The following is a 21,917-nucleotide window of genomic DNA, read 5'->3' on the forward strand; positions in this document are numbered from 1 at the left end:
TCGTTGTTTCTCTTGCAATTGCTCTGCTGTTCTTAAAGTTCTTTGTCATTTGAGTTTTTTTTTATTTTTTTCATTGAAAGAAGCCGCCGATAGTCTAAGAAAAAAAGGATAAAAATTTAGATATGAAAATAAGAAATCGGTTTGTTTGGCTATTTTATAATGTATGTTTTTGGTTAGTTTGGTCTAGGAACTTATTACCTTCATTCCATAAATCATAATGTACTTAAAAACGTTTTACAGACCTCAGGAGCCTGGCAAAACATCACGATAAAGTGTGATTCTCTTATAAAGCTTAATGTGGGAGAGTAATGACTAACTCTTCTAGTGGCGGTAAATAACGCTCATGCCCTGTTGGAAAGCGTGAGATGAAACGGTTCGAAAATAATCCAAAATTATGAACTTTGCCGAAAAGATGTTTTGATAGGTATGTGCTCGTTGTAATATATCTTCAGATACAGTTAACTCATTTTTCGCTGTCACAGCGAAGACGTATTTCCCTCAGGATTAGCCAGTTTTCAGGCATTCCTCCGGTGTTAACTCTGGGCGTAGATTTTAATACGAAAACCATAAATTATTTCTGGATAACTCAAACTTTGCAGACTTTTCTTAATATTGCCTGAATTGTCGATACAACTGACCTTACCATATCAATCAGGGGACGGTTTACAGCATGAATGTTAAGGCCCTCTCTCTCTCTCTCTCTCTCTCTCTCACTCTCTCTCTCTCTCTCTCTCTCTCTCTCTCTCTCTCTCTCTCTCTCTCTCTCTCTCTCGTGACCCTTGATAAGACCCTTGATGTATTTTTGGCCGGTTATTATGATCACAATTTCTTATGCCAGATAACTACGCGGAAATAGTTCAAAGGATCAAACGTTGAGCGCAAACAACATATAGAATAATATTCCATTGATTCTTTAAATGAGAGAAGGGGAAAGGGAAAATGAGAGAGAGAGAGAGAGAGAGAGAGAGAGAGAACGAAGGAATATTTGGTCCATTTTGTCTTATAATTATATATCTACATATATATACACATATATTATATATATATATATATATATATATATATATATATATATATATTTACATATATATACTATATATATATATATATATATATATAGATATATATATATATATATATATATATATATATATATATACATATATATATATATATATATATATATATATATATATATATATATAATCGATACGTCCAAAGGCACACTATAGTAGGCAGGAGAAGGGCACAGGAACACTCGCAGATTCCGTATTTACATTTATGATCACAGTCAGCGTTTCTTGACCTATAGGCACATCATCATATGAAATGATAAAATTTGAAACAGTATTTTATTGTTTATAAGTAAAATTAACAGATATGCAAAGGATGAAAATTGAATTTGGAACAGTTACACTTAAGTAATCACTTGTACATAAATACATTTAGACAAGGAGAATTTGAAATTAATTTCAAACACAAGACCAACCTTTCAGGGTAAGAGGATAAAAACACACTAAAAGAATATTACAGAAAACCATAACAAGAAGGCGTATGCACAGGGGAACAGCCGATGTTTGATAGTTTAGTTTCTCATTGAGGTTTTCCAAGGGAAGCAGTTCTGAAGGTAATAAGTATTGTACACACTACTCATATTTTATGGGTGTCTTGCAATTATTGGCATGGTTTCTCATATTAGAAAGTTCGGGGTTAGACAGTCTGCAACAAGTACGCCCATGTGATTATCGGCTCTGTCCTTGAAGAGACGTAATATCGAACCAATATAATTCTCGTAACTATCACCCCGAAGTACTTGTACTCACACACGACGCCCAACGTCACCAAGGGACAAGACGATCTTTGAAAGAAAATATATAGATATATATATATTATAAATATATCATATATAGTTATCTATATTATATATATATATAAAGGTATAAGCCACGAAGGAAAAATAAGCAATGGAGTTTCTGCAAGGTCTTTCGACTCGACGTCCTTTATCTGCTGAGTAAAGGACGTCGAGTCGAAAGATCTTGCAGCAACTCCGTTGTTTATTTTTCCTTCGTGGCTTATACCATTTATATGGGATTTATCACGTTCCAAACTTTCGTGAATGATTCAGGTTTGTATATATATATATATATAATATATATATAACTATAATAATATATATATAGATATATTATATAATATTAGATATATATATATGATATATATATATATATATATATATATATATTAGCTTCATCGCCTCAACGCTTTCCAATGCAGAGAGTCTTTAGGGTTCAGCCACTGATGTATTTCTTGGCTTTCTCTTCCACAATCTCCAGCCATCTGTGGTTTCATTTCTGATGGGTCTAATCTATGGAAAGTCGGTCTTCTAGTTGCCAGAGGACCCTGCTGATGCTATCCTGTTTTATACTTCCCCCAAGTGGTAGGAAGGACATGTTCAAGTCATCTCCATCTCCTTGTCCTCATCAACATTTCTCTCTCTCTCTCTCTCTCTCTCTCTCTCTCTCTCTCTCTCTCTCTCTCTTTTTAGTATACCGTAGGTGGAGTACTGCCGTCAATGCACCTCAAGAGTCAACCTGTATATATTGCTTAAGGTTCCGTTCAGTGTCCCTTCGGCACCTAGCTACGACCGCATTTATTTCTTTTACCGTACCTCCATTCATTTTACCTGTCTTCTATTTTATAGTGAAAATGCGAGGTTTCCCTCCTTTTACTCCTTCGAAGTTTTTCGCTCTCTGTCTCCTTTTCAGTGCTGATTGACCTCATGGATCCAATTGCTTGGACTTTAGCCTTTGTTTTTTTTTTTTTTTCCATACCATTCTCTTTAGAAGAAATATAAGTCAATTCCGATTCGTACCATCTCACTCAGTCTTATGTAACTCCTAATTTTCCTCTTATTGCTTTATTTCCAAATCGACAAAGTAATGCTTTTAAAGTTCCCTTCCTTGAATTTAGAAATCGTGTAAACTTGGATATTTCTGTACTTGACAGTTATTTACCTATTCGTCAACTATACGAAGGACTAAACAGAGCTTTTCTACTGAAAAAATTCGACTCTTGATCTTTTGCAAAGCGAGTGCAATAGGTTGGTGAATACGATCATTTGTTCGGTAGAAATATAAGCTCTGTCTCTTAATTAGCTTATGTGAGGATAAAGGGTTGGAATGGTAGAGGGGAAACCAAGACTGTATAATGGAAATGTATTAAAATAACCTCAGAAAAAACTGCTATACGATCTACGAAAGCCAAGCAGAAAGTAAAGGGGGAAAAAAGTCCTTGTAAGAAATCATTTTAAAAATAACCAGAGAAAAAATTTAAAAAAAGGCTTCTGGAAGGAAGTAACACAAGGGTTATTGTTATCCAAGTTTACAACGATTTACGAGAGCCAAGAAAGTAGATAAGCTGCCTTAATCATTGGTTCAGATCAATTAGTGTTAAATAAGGTGGACTATCCGCTCCCATTATTTTCAGAAATCTTTCTCCGGGAAGCATTCTGTAGTGTAGCTATATTTGAAAACCTTGAACAAATTCTGTTAAAAGATATGAGCCAAGCTAAAGTGGAGAATTTTTCTTTGCATGTTTCTTAACTATGTAAGTTTACTGCAAGTGTAATAAGTTCAAAAATTCCAGGATCTGTGAAGCAACATATTTGTGAATGCTCTTTTAGTCTTTATTTACCTTTAGATTTATGTCATTCTCAAAACGTAATTTTATTTACCTTTAGATTTATGTCATTCTCAAAACGTAATTTTATTCACCTTTAGATTTATGTCATTCTCAAAATATAATTTTATTTACCTTTAGATTTATGTCATTCTCAAAACGTAATTTATTTACCTTTAGATTTTATGTCATTCTCAAAAACGTAATTTTATTCAAAACTTTAGATTTATGTCATTCTTAAAAAAGTAATTTATTGTTTAGATTTAATGTATTCTCAAAACGTAATTTTATTCACCTTTAGATTTATGTCATTCTCAAAATATAATTTTATTTACCTTTAGATTTATGTCATTCTCAAAACGTAATTTTATTCACCTTTAGATTTATGTCATTCTCAAAACGTAATTTTATTTCCCTTTAGATTTATGTCATTCTCAAAACGTCTTTTATACCTTTAGATTTATTGTACTGTCATTCTCAAAACGTAATTTTTATCCACCTAAGAATTTATGTTCATTCCTCAAAACGATTTATGTCATTTCTTTTGATTTATGTCATTCCAAAACGTAATTTTATTACCTTTTAGATTTTATTGTCATTCTCAAAAACGTAATTTTATTTACCTTTAGATTTATGTCATTCTCAAAACGTAATTTTATTCACCTTTAGATTTATGTCATTCTCAAAACGTAATTTTATTTACCTTTAGATTTATGTCATTCTCAAAACGTAATTTTATTTACCTTTAGATTTATGTCATTCTCAAAACGTAATTTTATTTTACTTTAAGGGGGGGGGGGGATTTTTATGTCATTCTCAAAACGTAATTTTATTTACCTTTAGATGTATGTCATTCTCAAAACGACCATTTATTCACCTTTAGATTTATGCATTCTCAAAACGGTATGTTTTTATTTACCTTTAGATTTATGTCATTCTCAAAACGTAATTTTATTCACCTTTAGATTTATGTCATTCTCAAAACGTAATTTTATTCACCTTTAGATTTATGTCATTCTCAAAACGTAATTTTATTTACCTTTAGATTTATGTCATTCTCAAAACGTAATTTTATTCACCTTTAGATTTATGCCGTTCTCAAAACGTAATAGAGACCAAGAAAGAGGGAGAAGAATGAAGAACAAGAGACATCTTTTGATGTCACTGCCAAGGAAATGAGAATGATGACGGACGCAACAAATGTCACTACCTCTTTTGGCTTCGCGCTCACTCCAGATCACTAAGGTCTGCTGCAAATTTCTTAGTATTAACTGTGGCTCCGTGGAGTGTTCGTGGGAGCTTATGAGCAAACAGCGTCTTGCGAAAGCTAACAAGTCAGTAAATAAGGAACCAGGATGAGAGAGTTCTAGGCCTTGGTAGGAGAGAGATAGAATAAACGTAATTCTAGAATCACTGCGTCTTCCCCTCAAGTGTTGACCTTAGAACTTGACCTGCATCCGTGAGACTGAGCATATTTCAAAATTTCCTCAAGATAAGGACATAATATGTATGAGGTGAATCTAAAATTAAATTAAGACTATATTGTAAGTTAGGCCTTTTGATAGCCTCATGCCTTTCTGAACAGTGGCTCAATCAACCTTCACTCTTTCTCAGATATATTGTCTCTTAAAGTATATTACGGCCTGCCCATCATATGTGGTCAGCCATTCAAAGAACATTCTCAGATCATTATATAAACGAGTAAAAAGGAGAGCTGAAGCTTCACTGAAGCTTCATTGGTGTTCTCTTCCCTCCTGACTACCAGCTCTGTTCTTTAATTAAAGTTTACCCGAATAAAGAGAAACAAAAAGATAAAGAATTTTTCCTAATGGATCCTCGCAAGTAACGTGAGAACATCCTGATCTGGGCCTTCCTTTGGTTTTTTTACGGAGATGCATATGATTATTTTTTTCTGTCGCTCCCTCTTGATTTTTCTACCCAAGTTTCACCATATTCGACTGATTACCAGAGGCTTAATTCAGTGTGCATGACAGCAAAGTCAAAGTGAGGCCATCATCCCTTCCTGGGTTTCATCACAACACTATGACGATCTGAGAGAGAGAGAGAGAGAGAGAGAGAGAGAGAGAGAGAGAGAGAGATCAAACAGTGTCATAAAAGTATCTATGACCCCCGACGTGAATCTAAAGAAAAACAAAACGAACGACACTATTGCTCGCTTCCTGACATTTATGTGTCCTCCGAGTCTTTGCCGCCTTGACCATCTTGATACCCTTTGTGTCATGTGGCTTGAGGGCCGCCTGTCAAGCTCTAGAATGACACCCAAGTAGAGAGAGAGGGATACGAAGCCAATTGCAGAATATACTCTTCAACATGTGTTTTCTTGAAGTGGAAGTTTCTTTCATAATCATAACATGCTAAAGGCTGGGATAGACAGGGAGCGTTACCAATACCAGGGCTTGTGATTACGGAAGATAGAATACCTTTAGTGCTAATGTAGAAGAGAATTTCATGGACGGCTGTGGAGGAATTAGAGTGACAAGAGAACGATGGAAGAGAACAGAATGATGGATGAGGAGGGTATAATACCGTGACTGAAGAAGAATTTTAAAAATTGTTAAGGTAATGTACGAGAATAGAAAACGACGTGTTGATGGAATGGAACTGAATACCACAGTTGGTGACAGTGTGGTAGAGCAAGTCCTGGAAATAATACCACAGATGGTGATGGAGAGGAATAGAATAATATTACATCGGAAAAGGGCTGTGGAGGTAGAGTGTCATGAAAGGTGACGTGTCAGAACAATAGCACTTTTGATACGTTTCTCCTTCTCGTGCAGACGTGACATGAGTGTGCATGTTATGTTATGCAAACAAATTAACAATTTCCTGTTGGGCGTCGCCCGAGAGGCCTCAGTGTGATTGTCCTTTGTTCAGGAGAAGAACAGTTCTGCTTTGCGCGCACTTCATGAGCTTTTGTGCTTGAGGAGCCATTCTTCCATTCCTTTGCACCAGAGATTGAACGTGCAATTATGCATTTATAATTTATCTCAAGCTATATTTTATGTCATAAGATGTCGTTAGCGACGCATATTTTCTTTCTCTAATTGTTCATTGAGTCGAAAATATTCAGTAACGGATGAAACAGAGAAATAGCCTCTATTCTCTCATCTCTTCACGGGATGGGAAATAAACAAAAAAATATCTCGACATAATTTCAGTGATTTCCGCACGTAAAACCTAACTAGAAATCACTCCTCTCCGCTTCAGAAGAAAAACACACACAAAAAAAAAAAAAAAAAAAAAATCTTCCGTTCCAGGTGCAATATTTCTCACGGTTCAGTCGTATAAATCATCGAACTCTTTTCATACCTTTGATTAATGTGTTTTGAAAGTCTCAATGACCAACCGGATTCTTGGTGCGATTCGAATGGTTCGGGATCATTACCTGGTTTATGGTTTTATGGTGTGTTTCAGCCAAGGTTTGTGGAAAGAGTTCGAGATGAATGATCCTTTGCGATGACGAACGGTTCCGGCGAAATGCGAAGGAAGACCCTCGTCGGTTTGACGGTGTTGGTGACCTATGAAAACGGAGTGAGAAATATACTAACATTTTCATGGTGGCATATTTGTTTTTACCGTGGTCACTGTAAGTATTGCACATATCCCACAAGGAAAAAGGTGGGAAAACAAATGTGAATAACTGAACGAAGGAGAGAGCTTTTGGACACTGCGAATACATTCTAATAATGGAGAGAATTGTAATTGTGTAGATTATGCTTGAGGTTTTGTGAGTTATACCTTGTTCGTTTTAAAAGTAACGTTGAATTAGCTTTTGTATTAGATTAAGAAAAAAAAGTAAAGTATGGAAGCTTCTTCCTTTCAAAATACGTCTTATGTGCATGGTAGAAAGTGAAGTTCTAAGTTGCTACATGTGGAGCGAACATACATAATTTGGGTACTTGGTATTATATCAAAATCTTGCATAATGGGAACATGATATAGAGACTCAATTACAACAGATTTCATCGAAACTTTTAAGCGAAGGTGCATGGAAGGTTTGTCTGAAAATGGCCTTTTTTTGCATCGAGTAAAATTGTACCACCCAATGAGCCCATCTCGCTTCCGGTTTTCACCAGCGCCAGATATGCTTGAGAGCTTAGTCAGTCAGTCAGTCAGTCAGTCAGTCAGTCAGTGGCTCCCACCTCAGCGCAATTGGCGATCCTCTGATAACCTCTCTTCTTTGTGGCTGAGGGAATCTCCTCTCCGCTTCGTATGAGCTGCTGCATTTTTCCCCATCTCTTCTTAAGGCTTCGAAGTGATCAGTAGTATTAATGAAGGAAGGACACAAGAAAAATCTAGATAAAGTTGTGAGGACGAGAAGCTGATCCCGGAAGCACATGAAGCGGAGGCTGTATTTGAGGTCCAGGAATGGGCAAGGTGGTTTTGGAACTATGCTGTTCTTGTTTTAGGTTAAGCCGTTAGTACCCTGGCACGGGCTCTTGCTTCAAGAGCAGCCCGCAATAGAATATGTTATCTAGAAAGAGGCGAAATTGTTGGTTATAAGGATAACTAACTAACAAGTGTCTGAGCTCACCTGATGTCTGCATAGAAATCAAGAAACTCCGGCAGATGATTTGAATTGCATCAGCTTTTATGCTCTCATTGAAATATCCTTGAGGAAAGCTGCTTGTTCTCCCATTGATATCTATATACTGTTTCACTGAAACGTTTATGTAATTATAAAGGGAAAATGAGCTCAGTAGAAAGTGTCCTTAAAGACTATTAATGCCTCCAGCTTTGATCGAACAAGGCAAAATTCATATAACAAAGTATGAATGGTTATTTAATGTATTCAAGTATTTATTTTTTATGATAACTTGTCTAATACTAGAAGTGATGCATGCCTGGACTACTGGCCAAACTCAAGGTACAGTTCAGCCAATGGTGGCCAGTATCATTATCATCATTATACCTGTTATCAGGTTATGATAGGAGGAATATTACGCAGATATCTTCAATGCAACTAAAATAAACCAACTGACAGCGTGACAGTGGATAAACGGCGATGACTGTAATTTCCCTGTATGTCCACAGATCTTATATCAGTGTTCATCCAAAATTGCTTTTCCATTTCCACTTTTCCGGGACTAATTACTGTTATTTTCAATCCCCTTATCTGGAGACAGCTTGGCGGGAAGTCTAAACGAAAATGACTTGCAGTTCTATCGCACGGGACTTGTTTATTGATGTGTTTTCTATCAGTCTTATCTCACGTGACGTTCGCTTCCTTTGTGTACGAAACAATTTCCATTCGGAGGTAAACATGGGAGGAGTTCCTTCTCTCTCTCTCTCTCTCCTCTCTCTCTGCTATATATGTCCATCTATATATTGTATTAAAAAAGGGCAGATAGGTTAGACAGAAAAATGGCCTAAATCGCTCCATTTCTCTCCCTAGCCCATTACTGAAATTGATCTCGTCCCCCGTTTGTAGTGAGGTTACATTGATAACCACTGATTTGTTTTTCTAACTATACTCTGTTTTTTTTCCATCTGTCCATCCGCCTGTGGTATTTTCGCATGGTAACACTGCGTCCCGGGCTTTAGATAGTTATGCTATGTGTAAGTTTTAGGTAAATAAAAGGATATCTGGGTGTACATTTGCTACTGAAAAGTGTTTTAATAATTTACTGTATGCAAATTACACTGTTAATTTTCGAAATAGGATATTATTATAATTGTTGAATGTAAGCTGAATGTAACTATCTAAAGCCCGGGATGCAGTGTTACCATACGCAAACACCACAGGTGGGTGGACAGATGGAAATAAACAGAGTATAGTATGGCTTTTATTCTCCTTTGTATAGGGGTCGCTCTAGAATGGTACAGCCTTTCGATTTCTCGAAAAGTTGTTATGGGATGAGGCTGCTAGCCTACGCTCTTTTCTTGGCACTAGGACTGGTGGGCGGAAGGCCGGAGCCAAAATTACATCAACCAGCCTAGGCGCCCACATTGGCCAATTGTACCCTCCAGATGTGGGGTTGAGGTCTTTACAATCTTACATTTTACACACACACACACGCACACACACACACACACACACACACACACACACATATATATTATATATATATATATATATATATATATATATATATATATATATATATATATATATGTGTGTGTGTGAGGTGTCCATAAAGTCTTTCCCGGATTTCAGACCTTTATTACACACAAAACACGTTAGGTAGAGGCATAAGGTTTTCTTCAATTTCAACAACATTGACTAAAGTTTTTTTTTATATTACTAATAAATTTCAACATGTGCCCCTTTTGTTGCCCGGAGTACGTTTAAGGGAAATTCTATCTCACGCCAGGTATTCTCCAACTTCTACATGTATAGTTGCTATAGCTGCTGTTATCCCTGCTTTTAAGGTCTCAACAATAGGTACTGGTGTACTGTACACGTTATCCTTGATATAATCCCTTAAGAAAAAATCAAGAATGGTAATGTCTGGTGAAATTGGTGGCCATTCTGGCTGGAAGGCGTCGCGCACAGCAACAAGGAATGCATCACTCACACTAGGTCTACCGCTTCTCTTGCGGTCTTCAACACTTCCAGTCTCTATGAACTTTTTATACCAGTCTTAAAATGCTTTTAACAATCTGGTGGATCTCGTCGATACTCATTTCTGAACTTGCGTTGTACTGCAACAGGTGATTTTATTTCGTGGTACCATAACACACACTGGGCTTTCTCCTGCAATGACGCCATTTCTGCTATTCTTGACTCACCTGGCGGATAGAGTGATCACAGTGGCATCTGTTGGCAAACAAAAGAAACTTTCGCAATTGCTCAACAGAATGTGAAAGTTGTGCTGTCATTTCCACAATAATTTTAAAGTTATTAATTTTATTAACTAGGGAATGACTTTATGGATATCTTGCATATTATATATATATATATATATATATATATATATATATATATATATATATATATATATATATATATAATCTTTTTACACCGACCTGTTATATTTTTATAATAATCCAATGGGAGGGGTAGCTTGTGTTAATAATACTCACTATATTTGTACGAAGTGAACAGAACTGATACAGAACACAGAAGTTTCCCAAGGATATTTAACATCGTATCTGTTTCCCTGAAATAGTGTCTATATTATGTCTATGTCCATGTGCATGAGAGAGAGAGAAAGAGATAGAGATAGAGATAGAGAGAAGTGAATGAGTCATGACGCAAAACTCATGGAAATGAATGGTTGTCGTTAAAGGACAAAGTAATGATAGACCTGGACAAGAAACGTGGCAACCCCTCCGAACGAGTTGGAATCCTTCCAGCTCTGAGGAAATCGCTCCGTTTAATCTTTGAACAATTTCCTTCCCAGGTCAGGGAAAGATTCACTCACAAAGTATTCTTTTCTCTTTTATGCGCATAAAAGTGCAGCGCCCATGAGGGCAGAAGGGCTACCTAGACTTCCTAATAGCCAGAGAATAGGGGCCTGCGGATTCCCTCTTAAATGGAAGGAAAATGTCACCTGGGGAAGGGCGTCAGGGATTTCGACCAACAAGATCTGGGTGGTCACGGGCGGTGTCTTTTGGACTCTCCGTTTCTTCTAGTGATATTTTTGTGTCACTTAGCAAATAGATGTTAAACTTTATTAGAAAATCTTGTAGGTAAGCAGAATGGTAAATGAAATGTTTGGGTACAATACTCTTATTACCTAAAATTATTCAAGAATTTTCTATAGACGTGCACTTAAGAGCAAACAAGAGGGCGTACGGAAACCTAAAGCCTCCATCAGCTCTGTAAATAGTATTCCCTCCTCAATAACCCTCTACCAATATTTAATCACTTGTTGCTTGTACGAGGCCTGCTGTCTGAGGTAATTAGTCTTTCAATGTAATATAAGAGCACCTGTGATCAGAATCGGTGCACCACTTCAAGAAAAATGAAAAACCTCCAGTTACGTCAATTTCTTGACAATCTTGTTTTCCGTCTTATAACTTTTCACGATATTAATTTGATAATAAGCCTGGGAAATGTTACTGATTCTGGAATCTTACCATTAACATCCAGAGGTGTAATGCTTACTAAAGGGAAGGTACGCCTCTGTTACTTGTCGCCTCCAGTACAAAGGGAGCTTTTCACATTTACTCCAACGCCGTGACTGTTTCATTTTTCTAGTGTGATTTATTGCCAAAGTTCTCTCACGTTTGTATTTGTTCTGACTGCATTTCCATAGAAAAACCTCAAAACTCCGTTCAGATTTCGTGAAAACCGGGAGAGAGAGAGAGAGAGACTGATATTAATACAAGTTCTTCATACGGTTTCATTAACTTCGTTAGTAGGCTTCTTTTTACCAATTAATTCATTTTAGGTGAATCATATCGGTGCCCTATAATCTATACGCATAGCCCTTTCTATCATTTTTAAAGTTTTCATGTTTTGAAAGACTGGTCATATCTTACTTTTAGGAAAAAGGATTTATAAAATAAGTGTTTTTTCATATTTTCATTTGATCCTTTTGCCTGATAAATACATCCAGTTGGTCTTTTCTGCAGCTTCTAAATACGAGGAGAATAGTCACCTATACTCTGTTTTTTTTCATCTGTCCATCCACCTGTGGTGTTTTTGTATGGTAACACTGCGTCCCGGGCTTTAGATAGTTACGCTATGTGTAAGTTTTAGGTAAATAAAAGGATATCTGGGTGTACATTTGCAACTGAAAAGTGTTTTAATAATTTACTGTATGCGAATTACACCGTTAATATTCGAAATAGGATATTATTATAATCGTTGAATGTAAGCTGAATGTAACTATCTAAAGCCCGGGACGCAGTGTTACTATACGCAAACACCACAGGCGGATAGACAGATGGAAAAAAACAGAGTATAGTCCTTCTTTTCATTAAATCATTGAATAGTAAATTTTATTGTGATCGGAAGCAGTTTTTTCTCTTTCGTTTTAATTTCTTTTTAATGTATCAGCGTTTCCTTCTGTTCCTGAAGATTTTTTTTTCTATTGTTTATCTGCATGGGAGCAAAGCGCTTATCTCTCTCTCTCTCTCTCTCTCTCTCTCTCTCTCTCTCTCTCTCTCTCTCTCTCTGTTCCTTTTCCTCCTTTTTCGTAGGTAACAAAAGATTGAGAGGTATCAATAATCCCTGGGCGTGGTCAGGAAGGACCGGAGGATCCGACGCTTGGCAGAATAACGAACAGAACGGAATGAGACTTTTGAGGTCATTTCAAGATCAGTTGCTTTTTCCGTCCTGAGTTTGGCTCAGAAGTTGCTGCTGACGACGGGATAAACCTCTCCTTCATCGCCTGCAAACTGCTCGTTTACTGCCGAATCGTTTTGGAGTTTCCTTTTAATTCTTATCCTTTCTGCAGATTCTGGCTTTAAATTTAGCGAGTAATTTGGCCTGTGGTCAGGTCCTTAGAAGGGGGAAAAGGAGAGTCGTCAGCTTCGCCATGATTCATTGCTCGTGTCCCCAAGATAAAATTACCTGCTAACCAATTAAGCAAATTTCCCAAAGATTAAAAAGATTATCATATAATCAGATCTAATAAGGTCATGTTCCCATCAATGGCTAAGTTATTTGCCGATGCAGTTTAGTACTGATATTTTAGTATCAGCTTTAAAAAACAGTTGAGATATCTCCATTTAAGGACTTATATTGTAATTTTAAGAAGCAAGGATATCTTACGTCTACCAACGACCTAGGCCTTATTTTTGACAGATATTAAATTTTTTTAGATGTTTTGATTATTGGACTTAACTGACAAGTCACTCAGTAATGAGGCGTGGTTAAGAAAAACGTGAATGGTGTCAGATTTCTCTATGGTAGATTTGAATTCAATTCCACGGTCGTTGGCGTTAAGTATGAACCTGGCTTCTATTGAAATGTTAGGCTCGAAATAAGATTTTTTATATATGTAGGTCGAGGATCGCTACAGAGGTATTCTTTAGCCTCGAGGATGGAACGAGTTAAACCCGTTGTACCTCTGATGACCTTGATAGGGGTTTTGTACTTGAAGGTTGGTCGACTGCTGTGTATTAGTGTGTATATATATGTCTTACCTTATCACCGTGATTCATGTATACACACTAAGCCATAAATGTCCTTTAATGTCTAATTCGCTCTACCTCGGACTTAATATATTTTCATATATGTTAACTGAACCACGAAACCAAGAAATCAGGACGTACAGTGAAGCACCTTAAACCACATGGCTAAGCCCTGATAATCTTGTGGTTTAAAGCGCTTCACTGTAGGCTACGTCCTGATATCTTGGTTCCGTGGTTCGCGCCCATGAGCCAATGAATTTCTTATCAACTAAAAAATTCCCCTTCGGTTAACATATATGAAAATATATTAATTCAGAGGTAGAGCGAATTGGATATTAAAGGACATTTGTAGCTTAGTATATGATATTATAATATATATACATATATATATATATATATATATAGAGAGGAGAGAGAGAGAGAGGACGAGAGAGAGAGAGCAGAGAGAGAGATGAGAGAGAGGACACGCACACAACACACACACACACACACACACACATATATATATATACTATATATATATATATATATATATATATACATATATATATATGTGTGTATATATATATATATATACATATATATATATATATATCTATATATATATATATATATATATATATACGCACAATGTGATGGCCTAAACCATATATTCCTTTTCTCACTCAAGTAGGTTTATGTTGTAACTATGCATTCTCTCTCTCTCTCTCTCTCTCTCTCTCTCTCTCTCTCTCTCTCTCTCTCTCATGGCGCTGGCTCATAAATTCATGTAAACACAGCTTCTTGCAAAATGTACCCAGGGTCTTCAAAGGTGTTGTTTTCTCATAGAATGGTTAACGAGAGGTCTTCTTCCGGAGCTCAGCAGCTGCCTTCGATTTTGCGTTTTTCTCTATTTTTTTCTACTTTGTGGTTGCTGTTGGTGTTGTTCTTGTTGTGGTGGTAGGAAAGGTTTATAGAAGAGCCTAAAAAGGCCTGAAAACGGTGTTTCACGTTGATTTAAAGGTACAGGAATTTTAGAATGGGATATTCATTTATTAGAATGGAAATGTCAAAAAAAAAAAATAATGTGCATGGTAAACAATACAGAAAAATTATTTTAAAGAAATATAGCGTATTTCAGTGTCTGTTGTTGAAACAATGCTCTATTTAACCGTAGATTTTAGCACGTTTTAGTTTACGTTAAAAGTTAAGAATTTATAATGTTAATAACTTAGGAGTAAGGGGAAAATCCTGAATACGTCCCGAGTAAGCTTGAGGTCGGATCACGCCTTGTTATTGCTGTCTTTTGAATGGGAAGTATTTTTAGTGATATTAATCTGGCTGTTTTCTATGCTCTTCAATTTTGCTTCCTTTTTTTTTAGATTTAATTTTCTTTCTCCGTGAGCAACAAGTTTGGTTGATATAATCGATGCTACTAATTCTTCCATTTTTATTACCATTCTCTGATTTTAGTTATAAGTAATTACGATCATTTACTCCGCCTGAAATTGGCGTATCTTTAATTAACGGGGACCACGTGAATATATTTCATTATTATATTTTCTGCATTTTGATTAACTCCAGGTTGCTGCGGTTTTTGTTTGGATTAATAACACTCCTGATTGCGATACCTTTCAACAGTTGCAACATTATGTGATTCCATACTGCGGTGCTCTTGAAGTAGTTCACTGACACAGCTGTTAGCTGCAAGCTTTGGTTTTCTGTAAAACAATGGTTTTTAGTGTTTACAAAATGGAATTTATAAATATACATCCATATATTTAACTTCTTCCTTGCTTATTTTTCCTTTTACTTATTTTTCCTTTTACTTATTGTACTACAAGGTAGCGTAAGGTACATATTCATGTTTATTTTTTTAACGTATTAATGACAATGTGTGCCCGTTATGAAAAATTATAAAACTGATGTGTTTTCTGACAGTTCCATCAAATTATTTTATTTCAGATTATGGTTAATTTATGACTTGGTGACATTTCGCTTCCTTTATGACCATAGTGCTGCATTATGGAGGGTCCCTGTTGACTGCTTTGCCTCTTCAGTGAACGTTGCCGCATTGATTATCTGGATTCTTGACGTTTACCTTTCCGTAAGGTTTCGTATCGGAGTGGTATTTAATATTGCAGACTTGCCTACCAATTGATTCTCAGATTCTTCCTTTATGGTTTACAGGCAAGTAACGCTTACGAGTTTTTACTAAAGACTGTGCTTCAATTTTTTTTTTTTTTTTTTCACCTCTACCCTAACCCTACTTAGCTAAGCTTCGCCACGGAGGGTTGGTCCCAATTACTATTTTTCTGTTTTGGTTAACGCTTCTGTTTTAATTGTTTTCATTTGTTCTGTGGGCAACAATGGATAAGTTAATACGTTCACTGTTTTTACTGTAAAAAAAATCGTTAATTAATTCAAATAGAACAGTTGGTCTGTTCACGTAAAGAAAAAAAGGATATGCCATTGTCCGAAATATGCCCGGGGTCTAATAAAAGGAACCGTAAGTGTTATATATATTTAGTCCGAAGCGTGAAGAGGAAGAGGGGAAAGGTGTTGAGGGTTGAGGGAAAGGGGAAAAGGAAAAGAACTTTAAAGATGAGAGGTCGAAGGAATGCTCTGTACGATTCGCGTTGCTATTGTTCCCCCTTTCGTTGTGACAACTTCACTCCGTGCTGTTTCGTCCGCGTTTCGGCCTTTGGAGTTGCTGCCAGTGCTAATGCTGCTGGAGTTCATGTCGACTTTATAGGCGTTACCATAGGAACGGTTCATGTATATATGTGTCTGTGTGTGCTTATATATATATAGATATATATATATATATATATATATATATATATATATATATATATGTATATATATAGACACGAAAGTAAAATTATACATTAATCTAGAGTGATCATGATTGCCGTACAGACGCCAATCCTTGTATGAAAACGAGGCTCAATTTAACGATTTCGATATCAGAATTGAACTTAAGAAGAAAATCAGGAGTCAGAGGCGGGTGAGGGGGATGATAACATATGGAAATTTACGGACGTTCCATATGTAGAAGAGTTGATGATGAATGGGGATGGAGATGAACTGGAAACGTCCCTCGCACCAACCCTGGAGAATGTTAAGTGTCAGTGGGGGCTCCTTTGGCGTCCGAAAGTGTTGGAAGGCAACAGACCCCCTTTCTTTGATCGAAGCCAAGAGAAAGAGGCTCACGTTTATAGAGGTAAATGCTTAGGAAGAATTGAGTGGCCGGCCCTTTGCTCTCGAGGCTATATATTATATATATATATATATATATATATATTTATATATATATATATATATATATATATTATATTATATATATATATACCATACATATATATATATATATCCATGGTAAATATATACAATATTATATGTATATATACATATGTATTATTAAATACACACTAGCCTTTTCCTTTCAAAGGGGGCAACACCCAGAGGTGTCTCCCTCTAGGTTTCCAGGGAGCTTAGTGACTGAAGGCTTCCGGTTATTCTCGGTGGTTACCCATCCAAGTATTGACCAAACCCCGGGTAAGCGCCTCAGTGGCGTGGTTGGTATGGTCTTAACCTGCTACCTTGGTGGCCGCGAGTTCAATTCTCGTACATTTCACTGAGGAATCAGAAATGTGTATTTCTGGTGATAGAAGTTCACTTTCGACGTGGTACGAAAGTCACGTAAAGCCTTTGGTCCCGTTGCTGAATAACCACTGGTTCCATTCAACGTAAAATCACCATTCAAACAAACAAACAAACAAACAAAGCAAACAAGCCAAACCCCGGGTTCGTTAACTTGGCTAATGAACGACGAGCGGTATAGCGAGCGCAATACTGCCATCGTGTGTGCATAGACGTACAATTGTCACTGTCTCTTTCGTACCTTTAACTAATGTTTTTGTGCAAGAGTCTGTGAGCTGCTTCATACACTGTACAGAAGGCTCATCAACAACAGATCTTATTCTCTCTAGGTCTTGCTCTTCTTCCTTCCCTTCTTTCCAACCCGGCGTCAATAACCTCGTCGTTGCGACGCCAGTAAGAATTAATAAATCAATCAATCTTTCCAACCATTCGAGATTCATTTTCGTATCGCGCTGTCTTACACCAACTGCTGCTATATTTCCTCATCCTTGAAAATATTGAAAACCCATGGAGAAATAACACACCAACCTATACGCCAAGCCTAGTCAGTCTCCCGTTTTTGTAGCCTACCACATTGGTTCACTATAATCATCAAAACTTTTAATTGCTCTCAATAACCTGTATCATATATTATCATCTTCCACCACATTGCCTCCCGAGCCATTCTACCTTGAGCTGTTTGTAAGTCTATAGATGTCACTCGCATCTTTTCCCTAAAGCTTCTTCAAGCTTCTCGCGTAACTGTTACTTGACAAACACCTTGCCTCTATTATGTCCTGTTTTATCAGTCAGAATCCCACTTATGCATTCCTGGAATATTAACTAATGTAATGCCCCTAATATGCACCTATGTGGCATACTAAGTTTGGGAATTCAAGAGTCAGTCCTTTTCATGTGCATCTCTTGTTCTAGAATTCTTTCTCTAGTTTACAAGAGTTTGCTAGGCCGCTTAGGCTTTATAGACTTCATAGGGCAGCTTGTTCCAGTAGTATATTGCTTATTATGCCCCGTATTTATTTCTAATTAGAAAACAGTCTGTGTTTGTGTGCACCTCTCTCTCTCTCTCTCTCTCTCTCTCTCTCTCTCTCTCTCTCTCTCTCTCTCTCGAACATTAGTCTCAGTGAAAATAATAAGTAGCATTTCTCATTAGAGTTCCCCATAAATTTTCCCCATCTTCGGAGCTCTCAGACTCTTGCTGAATTAGTTTCCCTAAAAACGAAGCGCTCCAGCCATTCTTCTTTGCCTGTCTGGCAAAATCCCTCAGCTCGTGGTCCTTGTGCCATCCTCGATTTATTTCTCTATTAAGACTAGGCTTTGGGTGCATCTGGAGGCACTAAACGCAATTAGCAGTAACCTACATTTTTGAACTTATTATTATTATTATTATTATTATTATTATTATTATTATTATTATTATTAATGGTGAAGAGATCCACAGTGGTGTCAATGTAAATATGTTAATAAGAAATATATATACAAACGAGATCTTTCGAAAAACTGCTCGATTCTCTTCTCAGATTGCGAAGAGAATTGAACAGGTTTGCGAAAGTTCTCGTTTACATATATATTTCTAATACATATTTGCATTACACCACAGTGGATTTCTTCACCATATTAGTGACTCATACTGTTGCTTTTATTATTATTATTATTGTGTCTTTTTCCTCCTATTCTGATTATCTCCTCTTCTATTTCCTTTTCTTGTATTCTTTACATTAAACACGATCATTAAACTTACCTATCTACTCACATAGCCATGTTAGATGACAGGAAGATGACATTTTACCTTCAAAAGGGACGAAGGAAACAATAACTGGAATCTTCTGAGGATTTTATTCAAAGTCAAAGAAAAACAGTTGAGCAGTATCAAGACCGTTTCATTTATACTCGCAAACGCCAACGGGATTTGAAGTGACGAAACTACTTTCATAAAGATATTTGCAAATCATGTGCGCAAGATTTGTTGTATTTTGTGTGTATTCAAGCTTGCGAATCGCAAAAGCAAGAAAGAAGTCTGGGAAAAAAAAAAAGAAGTGCAGGATTTCAGGATAAAGGTCAAAGGTGAAAGTGTATTTCGAAACGCTTACCTCAAATGACCTGCAAATATAGCAGTGGCTCGCCTCCTCCTTTCTCTGCTTCTCTTCTCTCTCTCTTCTCTATCTCTCTCTCTCCCTCTCCTCCTCGCTCCTCCTCCTCCTCCCCTCCCTTTTCTTCCTCTCTCCTCTCTCTCTCTTCCTCGTCGCCTCTCTCCTCTTCTTTCTCTTCTTTAATCTTCCTCTCTCTCCGCACTTCCCTCCTCTCCTTTCCTTCCTCCTAATCCTCCTCTCCTCCTTCTCTTTCTTCTTCTTCTTCTTCTTCTTATTCTTCTTTCTTTCTTCTCTCTCTCTCTCTCTCTCTTTTCTTTCCCTGTTCTTTAAGGTGGCTCTTAAATAATGAGCCTCTCACATTGAGCTCCTCTCTCTTAATTGTAGGTCTAAACTCGCCTGCCACTTGTCCCAACAAATACAAAATAGTCTCCTTCGTCTCCAACGGGATATTGAATGCGACAAGGAAGAGCCTCTCATCTGGAGGGACTCGTTTCTCCGCGTCCTTAAACTATCTTTCCCCCATTTGATTATATTTGTACTCCTTTATCATCTTTGTATTGTCATGGTACCATTTGATTGTCTTTTGTACGAATTTTATGCTATTTGGCTATCTTTATACTATTTCATTATCTGTTTTATTGTTTATACTCTCTTTATACTATTTTATTTGCCGTCTGTCACTATTTATTTATTGGTTATATCCTTACGTTTTTACAACAGTTCTCGTTTTTTTACGTGTTTTTTCTATTCTGTAGGAACGCGCCTTCCAAGTTAATCCATCTTGACTCGTTCTGTTTGTAAGTTTTCGAACTCAGGAAATTAATAACAATAATACTATGATAATACACTTAATTACTATTACTAATAATAATAATAATAATAATAATAATAATAATGATAACAACATAAAAAGTTATTGACCCAGTAGAGGATTTGATTCAGGATCAATATCATTACCAAATTAATTGGGTGCCCATTTAAACCCTGCAGTTCATGCTTGATTTTGCAAAATGTGTGACGAGCAAGCAGCTGGTGTTTGAAAATATCATCTTTAAGTATGAATGTACCCTAAAGACAGTTCAGAAGTATTATAAACCAAAAACATAAACTCTAACTATACGCATTCCGGCTTTAAAATCGTGCCGCCTTGGAAGCGTGCATATACGTATACCAGAGAGCGTCGAAAACTTTTGAGATAACTTTGCTCGCTTATTTGTTCCCTGCAAGAAACTGTAAATTAGAGCAGCTTTCAGTTGTTCATTTCCGAAATGGGGAAAAAGTAATGGGAGTCATTAGCGGATATTGTTTCGCGTCTGCGCCCTAATGAAGCCAATCCAGCGAAGGCCTCGCTTTTTCGAACTTCGTCCATGGGATACCTGCGAGTAACTAGCGACTCTTAATGAGCCAGTAAAATCCCTAATTACCCCCACTTAATTGCGTATATCCTTTTCCTTTATGGGCAGCCAGATCGGCAGTGAAGCCGTCTCTCTAATTAGTCATTAGGCAGACGCCGGAGTGAAGAGTGTCAGGTCACTCGATTATTAATCCCGTGAATAAGATAGTCAGAGCTCGTCCATACTGTAGGATTACTAGTCAGGAACCGGTAAGTGTGTCACTTCAAACTTTTGAAAGTAAAAGTAAAAATGTCCAGTTTAATTCTCTGTATACTCCTCTTGAAAAATAATGACAATTGTAAAGAATATTTTATCAGTATACATTTCGATCTCTTTCATTGATGGTCACCTATCAAAGTACCAGCCAAGATGGTGGTGATTCATAACTTTTATGGCTTGCCAGATCATTACTATCAAATGAAATTGTACGTTCCATGATAAGGAACGAATGTTTAAATACTTACATACATACACGTGTATATATATATATATATATATATATATATATTATATATATATATATATATATATATATATATATATATATATATATATATATATCATCATGGCTATCACTCGATTCGAGTATGAATGCTATGGGATGTCGTTACTGATGGGTTCTTATGTGGCTAATGTGACCAATTCTCGAGCCACATACTCTGTCACAATTGGGGCATGTGTTGTTATGTGGGAATGGAGGCTGTGGATGGACCTGACGAGCTTCTCCAGATGCTGCTTTCTGTTCTCTTCATAATCATTAATTCCATCTTTCACTTTAACTCTCCAAGCAGATCGCTCCGCTGCATCGGTCTCCCATGTTTTATAGTCAATGTCACATAGTTTTAAGTTGTCTTTTAAGCTGTCTTTGAATCTCTTCCTTGGTTTGCCAACATTTCGAGTCCCGTAAAAGAGCTGCTTAGGAAGGCGGCTGTCTGCCATTCTGACAACATGCCCTGCCCATCTCAACTGGCTTTTTATTATAACGGTCTCAATACTGAGGCAGTCGGCCTCTTCAAGAACACTTACATTAGTGCTTTAACATGGCGTCGGTAAGTTTACCGAC

Source organism: Macrobrachium nipponense, chromosome 7 (genome assembly GCF_015104395.2).
Source record: "Macrobrachium nipponense isolate FS-2020 chromosome 7, ASM1510439v2, whole genome shotgun sequence".
Lineage (NCBI taxonomy): Eukaryota > Metazoa > Arthropoda > Malacostraca > Decapoda > Palaemonidae > Macrobrachium > Macrobrachium nipponense.